Below are 11670 nucleotides of genomic sequence, written 5' to 3'. Positions count from 1 at the left end.
CAACCAACCCCTCTTTAACGCTGCAGCTACTCTGTTTATCATATATGCAGTCGCTAACTATACACTCATGTACATACTACCTCAAATTGGCCCAACCAACCAGTGCTCCCGCACATTAGCTAACCGGGCTATCTGCATTGTGTCCCGCCACCCACCAACACCTCTGTTATGCTACTGCTACTCTCTGTTCATCATATATGCATAGTCACTTTAACCATATCTACAGACTACCTCAAACCAACCTGACTAACCGGTGTCAGTATGTAGCCTCGCTACTGTTATTTTTCATTGTCTTTTTATTTCTTTACTTACCCATTGTTCACCTAATACCTTTTTGCACTATTGGTTCGAGCCTGTAAGTAAGCATTAAGCTGTAAGGTCTACTACACCTGTTGTAGTCGGCGCACGTGACAAATAAACTTTGATTTAAATGCTATACATCTGCCTCTCTCAGAAATAAGTAGTACTGCTAGGTTTTACGCAGTCAAATGTAAGAAATAAAAACAATTAAAGAAATATACAAACATTAGATTTGTGGCAACATACATGGTCTGTATTATATATATATATATATAAATAATTCACTACAGTAATATGAGATCTGTATGTAAAACATTTACATGTGACATTTTAGTCATTAAGCAGATACTGTAAGTCGCTCTGGATAATAGCAAGTTAATTCATCTTAAAATAGCTAGCTGAAACAACCACACATCACAGTCAAACATACAGGATAAACATTCCATTCCAGCTATATATATATTTGCAACAAAACTTTCATGCACATCTGAAATCTATGAATTAAAAATCTGAGAACATTTTTTACACACAAGTGTTTTGGAAATAAAACTTAGGTTGTTTCATTCCTACTTAATGATCCAGGAAAGATACTTGGATATTTTGGTGTAGACGTTGGGCTTCTGTGGCTCATTGCAGTTTCCTTGCTGGTTGAATGACACAACTCCTACTGCTGTCCCCTTACACACCAGAAGACCTCCTGAATCTCCCTGCAATGATAGTTGAAATAAGGTAATTAAACTAAATTACTCTACATTTGCAAAGAAAGTCACTATAATTAGAATGAAAGATATTCTATGACCGTACCTTGCAAACACCTTTGTAATCAGCAGGTGTACCACCTGGCACATATCATAGGGGAAAACTGGCACCACAACCCTGTCTAAGGTCTCTGGCAGGAACTTCTGTCTACATCAGTGACATTCACCTCCCGAAGGTGTGGGTTTGCAGAGCCCCCTATTTTGGTGGCATTCACCGTACAGAAGGATTTGGCCTTGATGTCCTGGTCTTTCTTAGAGGGATCTGCTGCACAGCTTCACTCTTCAGGGTAGTTTTAACAAGCTACATTTGGAGCACATGAATATACAGTAGTTGATTCTCTAATAAGCTACATGATATTATACACATCTTCGAAAGGTTCATACATGACTATGCAAAGCATACAGGACTAAGATTGAATCATACTACACCGGCTCCGACGCTGGTCAGATATGGCAGGACTTGCAAACTACTACGAACTACAAAGGGAAGCACAGCGGCGAGCTGGACAGTGACACGGGCCTACCAGACGAGCTAAATTACTTCTATGCTCGCTTTGAGGCAAGTAGCACTGAAACATGCATGAGAGATTCAGCTGTTCCGGACGACTGTGTGATCACGCGCGATGTAGCCGATGTGCGTAAGACCTTTAAAAACAGGTTAACATCCACAAGGCCGCAGGGCCAGACGGATTACCAGGATGTGTACAGCGAGCATGCGCTGATCAACTGGCAAGTGTCTTCACTGACATTTGTAACATGACCAAGTCTGTAATACCAACATGTTTCTAGCAGACCACCATAATCCCTGTGCCCAAGAACACTAAGGTAACTTGCCTAAATGACTACTGACCCATAGCACTCACGTCTGAAGCCATGAAGACTTTGAAAGGCTGGTCATGGCTCACATCAACACCATTATCCCAGAAACCCTAGACCCACTCCAATTCACATACTGCCCCAACAGATCCCCAGATGATGCAATCTATTGCACTCAACACTGCCCTTTCCCACCTGGACAAAAGGAACACCTATGTGAGAATGCTGTTCATTGACTACAGCGCAGTATTCAACACCATAGTGACCACACAGCACATCACTAAGCTAAGGACCCTGGGACTAAACACCTCCCTATGCAACTGGATCCTGGACTTCCTGACGGCCCAACCCCCCAGGTGGTAAGGGTAGGTAACAACATCCGCCACGCTGATCCTCAACACAGGGGCCCCTCGGGGGTGCGTGCTCAGTCACCTCCTGTTCACTCATGACTGCATGGCCAGGCATGACTCCAACACCATCACCAAGTTTGCCGATGACAACGGTGGTATGCCTAGTCACCGACAACGACGAAACAGCCTATAGGGAGAAGGTCAGAGACCTGGCCGTGTGGTGCCAGGACAGCAACCTCTCCCTCAACGTGATCAAGACAAAGGAGATTATGTGGACTACAGGAAGAGGACCGAGCACGCCCCCATTCTCATCGATGGCACAGTTTGAGAGCTTCAAGTTCCTTGGTGTCCACATCACCAACAAACTAACATGGTCCAAGCACACCAAGACAGTCGTGAAGAGGGCACGACAAAACCTATTCCCACTCAGGTGACTGGAAAGATTTGGCATGGGTCCTCAGATCCTCAAAAGGTTCTACAGCTGCACCATCGAGAGCACTGGTTACAGCACTGCCTGGTATGGCAACTGCTCGGCCTACTACAGAGGGTAGTGCGTACGGCTCAGTACATCACTGGGGCAAAGCTTCCTTCTATCCAGGACCTCTATGCCAGGCGGTGACAGAGGAAGTCCCTAACAATGGTCAAAATTGTCAGACTCCAGCCACCCTAGTCAGACTTCTCTCTGCTACTGCACGGCAAGCGGTACCGGAGCGCCAAGTCTAGGTCCAAAAGGCTTCTACCACCAAGCCAGAAGTCTCCTGAACAGCTAATCGAAGGGCTACCCAGACCACTCTTATTTATTATCTATGCATAGTCACCAACTCTACCTACATATTGCCATTTTTTTCCTGCTGCTGTTTAATTATTTGTTACTTCTATTTTTTACTTCACACCAGTCTCAATGTCAACAGTGAAGAGGTGATTCCGGGATGCTGGCCTTCTAGGCAGAGTTCGTCTGTCCAGTGTCTGTGTTCTTTGGCCAATAAAAATAAAAGATTAAGATGGGCAAGTCTGAGATCTGGACTTTTCTTTGCAACTCTGCCTAGGCCAGCATCCCGGAGTCACCTCTTCACTGTTGAGACTGGTGTTTTGCGGGTACTATTTAATGAAGCTGCTAGTTGAGGACTCTTTCTCAAACTGGACACAAATGTACTTGTCCTCTTGCTCATTTGCACACCGGTGCCTCCCACTCCTCTTTCTATTCTGGTTAGGGCCAGTTTGCGCTGTTCTGTGAAGGGAGTAGTATACAGCATTGTACAAGATTTTCAGTTTCTTGGCAATTTCTCACATGGAATAGCCTTCATTTCTCAGAAAGGACTTTTCCTGGCCATTTGGAGCCTGTAATCTAACCCACAAATGCTGATGCTGCAGATACTCAACTAGTTTTGGAAAGATTTCTGGAGCCAGAGCTGGATGATCCGCAGTGGATATTAAAGTTGGCTTTTTAACTGACATCACCTGCCACCTGAACACGGCTCCAGCTCACAGGGTAAAATAAACCTCCGGGCAAAATGCTGCGTGTGCTCACAGAATCTCCACACTGTTCATACCTTCATTTCCCAAAACTAAGAGCAGTCACCACATCCAACCCAGACATACTGCAACAGCTATGATGCATTTGTGTGTGTTGGAAGAGTTGAAGTCAAGATTCAAGGATATCATGGAGTACAAGGAGTTACTCCAACATCATTGAGAACACCTTTCATGTGCCAGTGTCATCTCTGAACCCAGTCTACACAGCCCTTTGTCCTGACCGTGCTGGAATAGAGAGAGATCATTTGCCTGCAGCTCCACTACACATTGCAAGGTGAACAATGGTCAGGTGTTACCCATTTCAGGAGCCTTGTGTCAGACACAAGAGTATCCACTTCTGAAGGAGTGTGTGCAAAAGGTGACCATTTGTTGTCAGCACTTATTCATGTGAAGAAACATTTTCCACAATGAACATTGTGAAATAAAAACAGAGAAACGGACTGACCAATGCACACCTGGATTGCCTCACAAGGATAGTAACAGACTATACATTTAGAATGCATTTAGTCAAGGAGTAGAAGGGACATTTTCACTCATCCAACTACTGAGGTAACCCTTAACATGGGTCTTATACATGTGATGTAGCCCATTTCAAATCAAATGTATTTATATAGCCCTTCGTACATCAGCTGATATCTCAAAGTGCTGTACAGAAACCCAGCCTAAAACCCCAAACAGCAAGCAATGCAGGTGTAGAAGCATGTGTGTATGTATAGATTTGTGATGTGCTGTACATCAAATCTATTGCATGTGCTCTATTGCTCTGAATTTACTCTCAATTGACAATATTGGAAGAAAAAGAACAAATTAAAGATCTATGCAGCACTCGGATTGTCTCAACCCAAAGTGTCCCCCTTCAAAAACATAGTGAGTAATACTGATGTAGGGTTTGGAGTGGCGTGTGGCTTCTGCTCCATTCACTATGCCAGAGTCCTGGTAGGCTGGGACAGAGAGATTTTCCCTAATGAAACGTAAGCAGTGGTTGGCCAACACGTCAATACAAGATATTCATTTATTTTTCATCACATCAATTGTTCTACTCTTTACCATACAACTAATTGATTCATTGTACCATAATTGTCAGGTTACCTTGTAAAACCAAAAAGAACACCTGTGTGTCTATATCACTTTCATCCATTTGCTGTTCTAGAGGAGAGACAAAGGTGAGAAGGTCAAAAGTTTCTCTGCTGCCCTCTCACCCCAGAGTGAGTAGAGGTCAAATCTGAAGTTGTCTTACCTGTGAGCCCTGGAGCAGGCAGGAGAGTGATGAACAGGAGCAGGAGAGATGTGGCAGCCATGTTGTCAAAGAGCGTGTCTGAGAACGTGTTTGAGAGAGTGTGATGGGGTCTTTGTCTTCTCAGACTGGTGGGTTTAGAAGTGCTGAGTGTCTCTATGAACTTCTTCACAGGCTGTACCACCTGCTAGCTTCACAGGATCTCACCTATCAGAGTGTGAACTTTCCTTACGTACTATCAATTGACACCTCTTATTGTCACGCCCTGATCTGTTTCACCTGTCTCATTATTGTCTCCACACCCTCCAGGTGTTGCTTGTTTTCTCCTGTGTATTTATCCCTGTGTTTCCTGTCTCTCTGGGTCAGTTTGTTTCAAGTCTACCAGTGGTTGCCCTTGCACCTGCTTTCTATTTTGCGGCGCTAGTTCTCCTGGTTTTGACCCTTGCCTGTATTCTGGACTCTGTGCCTGCCTGCCTGCCTGCCCGCCCGCCGACCTGTACCTCTGCCTTTCTTTGGATTACCGACCTCTGCCAGCCTTGCCCTGTCTTCTGTTTGTCCCTGTTGGAACATTAAATACTGTTACTTTGACAGTCTGCATCTGGGTCTTACTTTGATTCCTGATACTTATTGGCCTAGATCATCCACCACATTGTGACTTAATATTTGCTGGTATAACAGCCCTGAGATTAAAGATTTTAGTTTACTTTCTTTGATCAAACAAATTTTTTTCACTTGAAAAATGGCTTAAAGTCATTGTAATTTCCGATAGTATTCATGCTTTTTATTGATTTATTTGACCAGGTAAGTACTTTAATGGTTGTATTTATACTGAACAAAAATATACACGCAACAATTTCAATGATTTTACTGAGTTAACTGAAATAAGTTAATTAGGTGCTAATCTATGGGTTTCACCTGGGAGGACATAGGCCAGGCCCAGCCAATCAGAAATACTTTTTCCCAACAAAAGGTTTTTTTTTACAAACATTCTCCTCAGCTTTATCAGCTGTTTGGGTGGCTGGTCTCAGATGATCCCGCAGGTGAAGAACTCATATGTGGATGTCCTTGCCTGGCATGGTTACACGTGGTCTGATTGTGAAGCTGGTTGGACATACTGCCAAATTATCTAAAATGACATATGTAGAGAAATTAGCATTACATTCTCTGGCAAAAGCTCTGATGGACATTTCTGCAGTCAGCATGTCAATTGTATGCTCTCTCAAACTTGTGACAAAACGGCACATTTTAGAGAGGCCTTTTATTGTGCCCAGCACAAGGTACACCTGTGTAATGATAACGCTGTTTAATCAGCTTCTGGCTATGCCACACCTGTCAGGTGGATGTATTGTCTTGGCAAATGAGAAACGCTCACAAACAGGGATTTAAACATTTGAGAGAAATATGTTTTTTGTGCGTATGGAACATTTCTGGGATCTTTTATTTCAGCTCATGAAACATGAGACCAACACTTTACATGTTGCATTTCGATTTTTGTTCAGTGTAGTTTAGAAATGCTTGTAGACTAATTTTGTCAGCCATGTGTCTCAGGTACTGTAGTATATCCAGCAGAGGGGACACCTTGTTTCTACATTTGTAGAAAAGTAGTGAAAAAGTAGTGAAAAAATCAAAACACATATGGAATCATGTACCTTACTAACCCAAAAATGTTTCAAAAATCCAAATATATTTTAGATTTTAGATTCTTCAAAGTAGCCACCATTTGCCTTGATGCCAGTTTTGCACACTCTTGGTAGTCTCTCAACCAGCTTCACCTGGAATGCTTTTCCAACAGTCTTCAAGGAGTTCCCACATATGCTGAGCACTTGTTGGCTGATTTTCCTTCACTCTGCGGTCCAACTCATCCCAAACAATCTCAATTGGGTTGACGTCGGGTGATTGTGGAGGCCAGGTCATCTAATGCAGCACTCCATCACTCTCCTTCTTGGTAAAATAGCCCTTACACAGCCTGGATGTGTGTTGGGTCAGTGTCCTGTTGAAACTTTATAAGTTCTTGAAATTTGCTGGATTGACTGACCTTCATGTCTTAAAGCGGCAGGGTAGCCTAGTGGTTAGCCTAGTGGTTCGAGTGTTGGACTAGTAACCGGAAGGTTGCAAGTTCAAACCCCCGAGCAGACAAGGTCTGTCGTTCTGCCCCTGAACAGGCAGTTAACCCACTGTTCCTAGGCTGTCATTGAAAATAAGAATTTGTTCTTTAACTGACTTGGCTAGTTAAATAAAGGTTTAAAAAAAAGCTGTTAAGCTGTTCTTGCCATAATATGGACTTGTTATTTTACCAAATAGGGCTATCTTCTGTATACCACCCCTAACCTTGTGTAAACACAAATGATTAGCTCAAACACATTAAGACGGATAGAAATTCCACAAATTAAATTTTAACAAGGCACACCTGTTAATTGAAATGCATTCCAGGTGACTACCTCATGAATGTAGTTGAGAGAATGGCAAATGTGCAAAGCTGTCAGTCATCAAGGCAAAGGGTGGCTACTTTGAAGAACATAAAATATATTTTAATTGGTTTAACACCTTTTTGGTTACTACATGTTTCCATATGTGTTATTTCATAGTTTCGATGTCTTCACTTTTATTCGACAATGTAGAAAATAGTAAAAAGAAAGAAAAACCTTTGAATGAGGAGTGTGTCCAAACTTTTGACTGGTACTGCATTTTTTAAATGTGTGGTTGATGTATTTGATATCTTTCCATTCCTTCCATTCCAGCCATTACAATGAGAACATCCTATTTTAATGCTCCTCCCACCAGCCTCCTCTGATGTACGGAGACCTCAAGTTACTGTAGGATTCAGCTCATAGATTTGAGCCTTTAAAAGTAAATCAGATACTGCAGTATATCCAGTGGAGGGGGCAAGAGACTCTGCTGCCACTGAAAGTTATGCAGTCTTCTAACCAGGAGATGGCGCAGCTTCCCCAAAACAACAGACAGGTTCAGCCATTGTACCAGCCAGGGAGCATATGTGTGCTTGTGGGGGTCTCTTTTTGGGATAGAAAACACACATTTTTTGTCATGACTGCTCTTTAATTATTTGTTATTTTATTTTAAATATTTTACTTATCACTTGTTTTTCTTAACTGCATTGTTGGTTAAGGGATTGTAGGCATTTCACGGTAAGGTCTACACCTGTTGTATTGTTGCATGTGACAAATAACATTTGATTTGATTTGAAATTCTTTGATGTGCTTTTTAGGGCAAATAGTTAACAAATAAGGTCCTCTGTAGAGAGTAATGAACCTGTTCAGGAGTAAGAGGTTTTTATGTTTGTTCAGTTGCTCTCGTCCCTTCATCTTGCTCCCCTAGTTTTGGTCATCAATTGAGGTTAATTGCAATGCTCACTTGGAATGAGGAAGCCACTCTAACTGAGGAAATGACTCCAACCTCTGTCTTCTCCATCATTATCAAGACAACAGGTCGGCCCCTCCAGAGTAGCCTGCCTTCAGCTCTTACATTGGAGTTACTGACAGACAGGGGCCCATGTAGTCAGCAGTGCATGGGGGAGATCAGCCACTGCTACTCGGTGTGCTTACCCAATGCCAGAGAGAAAGCCTCCCCACCCCCCCACCCTCCAGCTCAAAGCCCTCTAATGTTCTAACGGTTTGGCCCATTGATGTGGAGGGGCTCTCTTTCTGTGTCATGTTAGGAGAGCCCTGGATCATGTTTGACATGAGGGTCTGAGAGGGCTGATGAATGCTCAGTGTGGGTGGGACCATCAGGTATCAGAGGAACATGCCTCTAATGCTTGGAGTAATTCACACTTGGATCAAGCAATACATATAATGGGGTTGGATGAGGCAGTACATATAATGTAAGTGTTTGCACCTGTGAATAAAACACAAGGAAAAAAGCTACAAACACAATGATGTATTATTATAAAACGTATATATATCTTAACTTTTTATCTTTCTGTAGTGTTGTAAGAGGCACCGGGTTCAGACGAGCCCCCAAAATTCAACCTCGGTAAAAGCAGGGGCTTCTATGAGGTTACACTTCTCTTGAATCTTACAAATGTTCCTTCTTCTCATGTGCTTATACCCTTTGTATGATTACCCAGAGTCATACCTACAGTACATTGTACCAAGAGGCTTCATACCTACAGCAGTTACACAATACCAGATATTACTCAAACTTTGTGTGGACCACAATTGAAACATTACTCATTTTACTTCAGCGAGCTTTGGAAGAGGATCCCCACCTAATGTCACAGTTGTTATGGAGGAGAAGGAAGTGGAGGCAGAGATGGAGGACACACACAAATGTGGGACTAGAAGGGGAAATGGATTCATTAGGCTCCAGAGGGGACTATAGTATAAGCTCATAGCCTGTCTAGACTCGCGGTAGTCTGGTAAAAAACTCTACACCCTCTTAGTGTAGGCTACATGTCATAGCCACTCTTTGATTCCACAGCCTGTCTCTATATTTCTCTTGGGTACTGAGAAAACGATTGCATTTCAAAGGCTGCTTAATTTCAATTCCTCATCTGTGGCTCTCCATAGGAAAAATGAGCCCCCTCAAACTGAACTGTGACCTCCCGTTGTATTCCTCTCCCTCTGCCAACAGTGTCAAGTTATCTGTGTTCTGTCCTTGAGAATCAGATGATGACAAGGCTTGACAGAGGAAACTGACACTTTCTGGTCATGGTTATTTTATGCGTCTGATACAGCCGCCAGGGTAATCCAATAAAAACCTTCTCACCACAGCGAGACCAGCTTATTTTTTAAACTCCCAAAGAAGGAAAAATAAGGTGTGACAAAAACCTCATTTTAACCAGTAGATGTGGAAAAATGCCTCTTTAAGGAAGAGCACCCACCTGCTAGTCTTTGAACAGAAAAGGCCAGCGTGTGCTACTGTAGCTTTAGCTCTGAGAAAATATCCCAGCGCAGATGGTGCCAAAAGACAGAGACACTCGAACCCCTCTCCCTTGGAGAATTACTCCACACACACTGGAGCTCAGGGTGGATAAGGTTTGGCACGCCCCAGGCTTCGCATGAACCTGTCCCAACTTAGGCCTTTTCCAGTCACCAAAAGCCAAAGACAACCTTATGATGTTGACTGGGACTTCATCCAAAATCTGTCCTGCTTCGGTTGGCCAAACTATCTAGACGGAGACTAGCCTCAGCCCCTCCAACCCCTACACCCTCTCCCCATCCTCTTAGCCTTCCCTTCCCATCCTGCGGTGTCTGACATGCTCGCAGGCATCTGGGGAATGCCACACAGGGTTGAGGCTGGACGGAGGCCTCTGTGGCACCGCGTACCTGTGGAGTGGCATGGCGGGGCTTTGGGGGTAATGTGGCTGGCGCGTGTGCCACTCAGCAGCCCTGTCTCATGTGGCTGCAGACACACAGACTAATCCACTCACTCAGTGATGAGAAGGCCCGATATGGCCCGTCTGATGGATCTGATGCCTGCTGCCAAGACTCCGACAGAGGGAGTTTGGCCAGACAGCCACATAAGGAACACAAAAGTAAAGGAATTTCTGAAAGTTATGGAACTTAACCCAATCTAACTGACATTGTAACTCATTCTTACTGAGTTCTATAAGGAAGAAAAGAAACGTTCAGCTTTTTCTGAGACATTGGGCATATTCTCATATTCTTCTAACACACACAGGTACACACATGCGCACGTGCACTCACACTTATCATCTGTCCCTCAGTCCATTCAACGTAATAACTTGGGCTGTTTTTGTAACAAAACAAGACCCTAATCCAAAACTCAGGGAGCTGTGAATGGCCCGGAACAAAATGGCAGACAAATGACAAGGATTAGAGTAGGCCTGTGAAAGACTGAAGGGTTTGCTATTGATCTTCGGTGGTCCTGGGCTCTCTTTGGGCTTTTATGTCTGAAAACCCCACTGGGTAAGAGCATGCAGGGCCACTCCAGAACCCCCTCGGCCACCGAGAGACACAACAGCCACAATTAGTTTCAGGGGCTGTAATAGCAATTCAATAAGCGCTTTAAAATTGTGCGCCTTCCCTCCTCCCTTTTCGCCTACACTGCATAGATCGGTATTATGAGTGGCAAGGTTTTCTTTCTCCCGCCCACCACAGTTCTTTTCACTCCTCTGAGAGAAAATGACCGCACAGGTTTCAAAGGTCCCTGAAGCTTTAGGTCATTGTCGCTAAAGCAGCATGACTTGTGCTCCCATGGATTTTGGCCAAGGGCCTTCAAAATGGGCTTTCTGGAGCATGTATTGTTGCTTGTTTTGTCCCCTAGTTGCAATTAATCTGGAAGAAACCATTTTTAGGAAAGTTTTACAGATGACAAAGCATGTATAGATACAAAAAAACAAATTAGACAATAAAAAAATCACCTTTGAGTTCAGTTATCTACATACATTATGTGTCTGTAAAATAGGCAGACAGATGTAACATACCATTTGCTGTTGGAGGTTGGAATCATTCCCACAGTACTGCCCTAACATTTTGAGGTCAGTACAGAGCTCTGCTGTAAAGACTCATTAGAACATTGAGGTTATGAAGTTAAATGTAGGATGTGGCCCACTAACTGATTTTGCTTATATTTTCTTTGCACTTTGCCAAACCATTAAACCACCCTATATGAGTGCATCAACACATAGCATGCCACTGATCAATCTCAGAGAAATGTGGTGGTCCTGACTTTTTCACAACAACATTGCATGACTCCT

General features: G+C 43.4%; 1 long non-coding RNA gene across 1 annotated transcript; it reads right to left on the bottom strand.

The window, feature by feature from the left end:
• Nucleotides 1-390: 390 nt before the first annotated feature.
• Nucleotides 391-5212, bottom strand: LOC135564398 (uncharacterized). Its single transcript, XR_010460986.1, has 3 exons — nt 4995-5212; nt 1105-1359; nt 391-1007 (listed from the first exon to the last, which is right to left on the bottom strand). It is a non-coding gene; the product is annotated as an uncharacterized LOC135564398 (long non-coding RNA).
• Between the last annotated feature and the right edge of the window lie 6458 nt (nt 5213-11670).

Source organism: Oncorhynchus nerka, linkage group LG24 (genome assembly GCF_034236695.1).
Source record: "Oncorhynchus nerka isolate Pitt River linkage group LG24, Oner_Uvic_2.0, whole genome shotgun sequence".
Taxonomy (NCBI): domain Eukaryota; kingdom Metazoa; phylum Chordata; class Actinopteri; order Salmoniformes; family Salmonidae; genus Oncorhynchus; species Oncorhynchus nerka.
The sequence above is the reverse complement of the archived record's forward strand: the minus strand, read 5'-3'. Positions and strand labels throughout refer to the sequence as shown.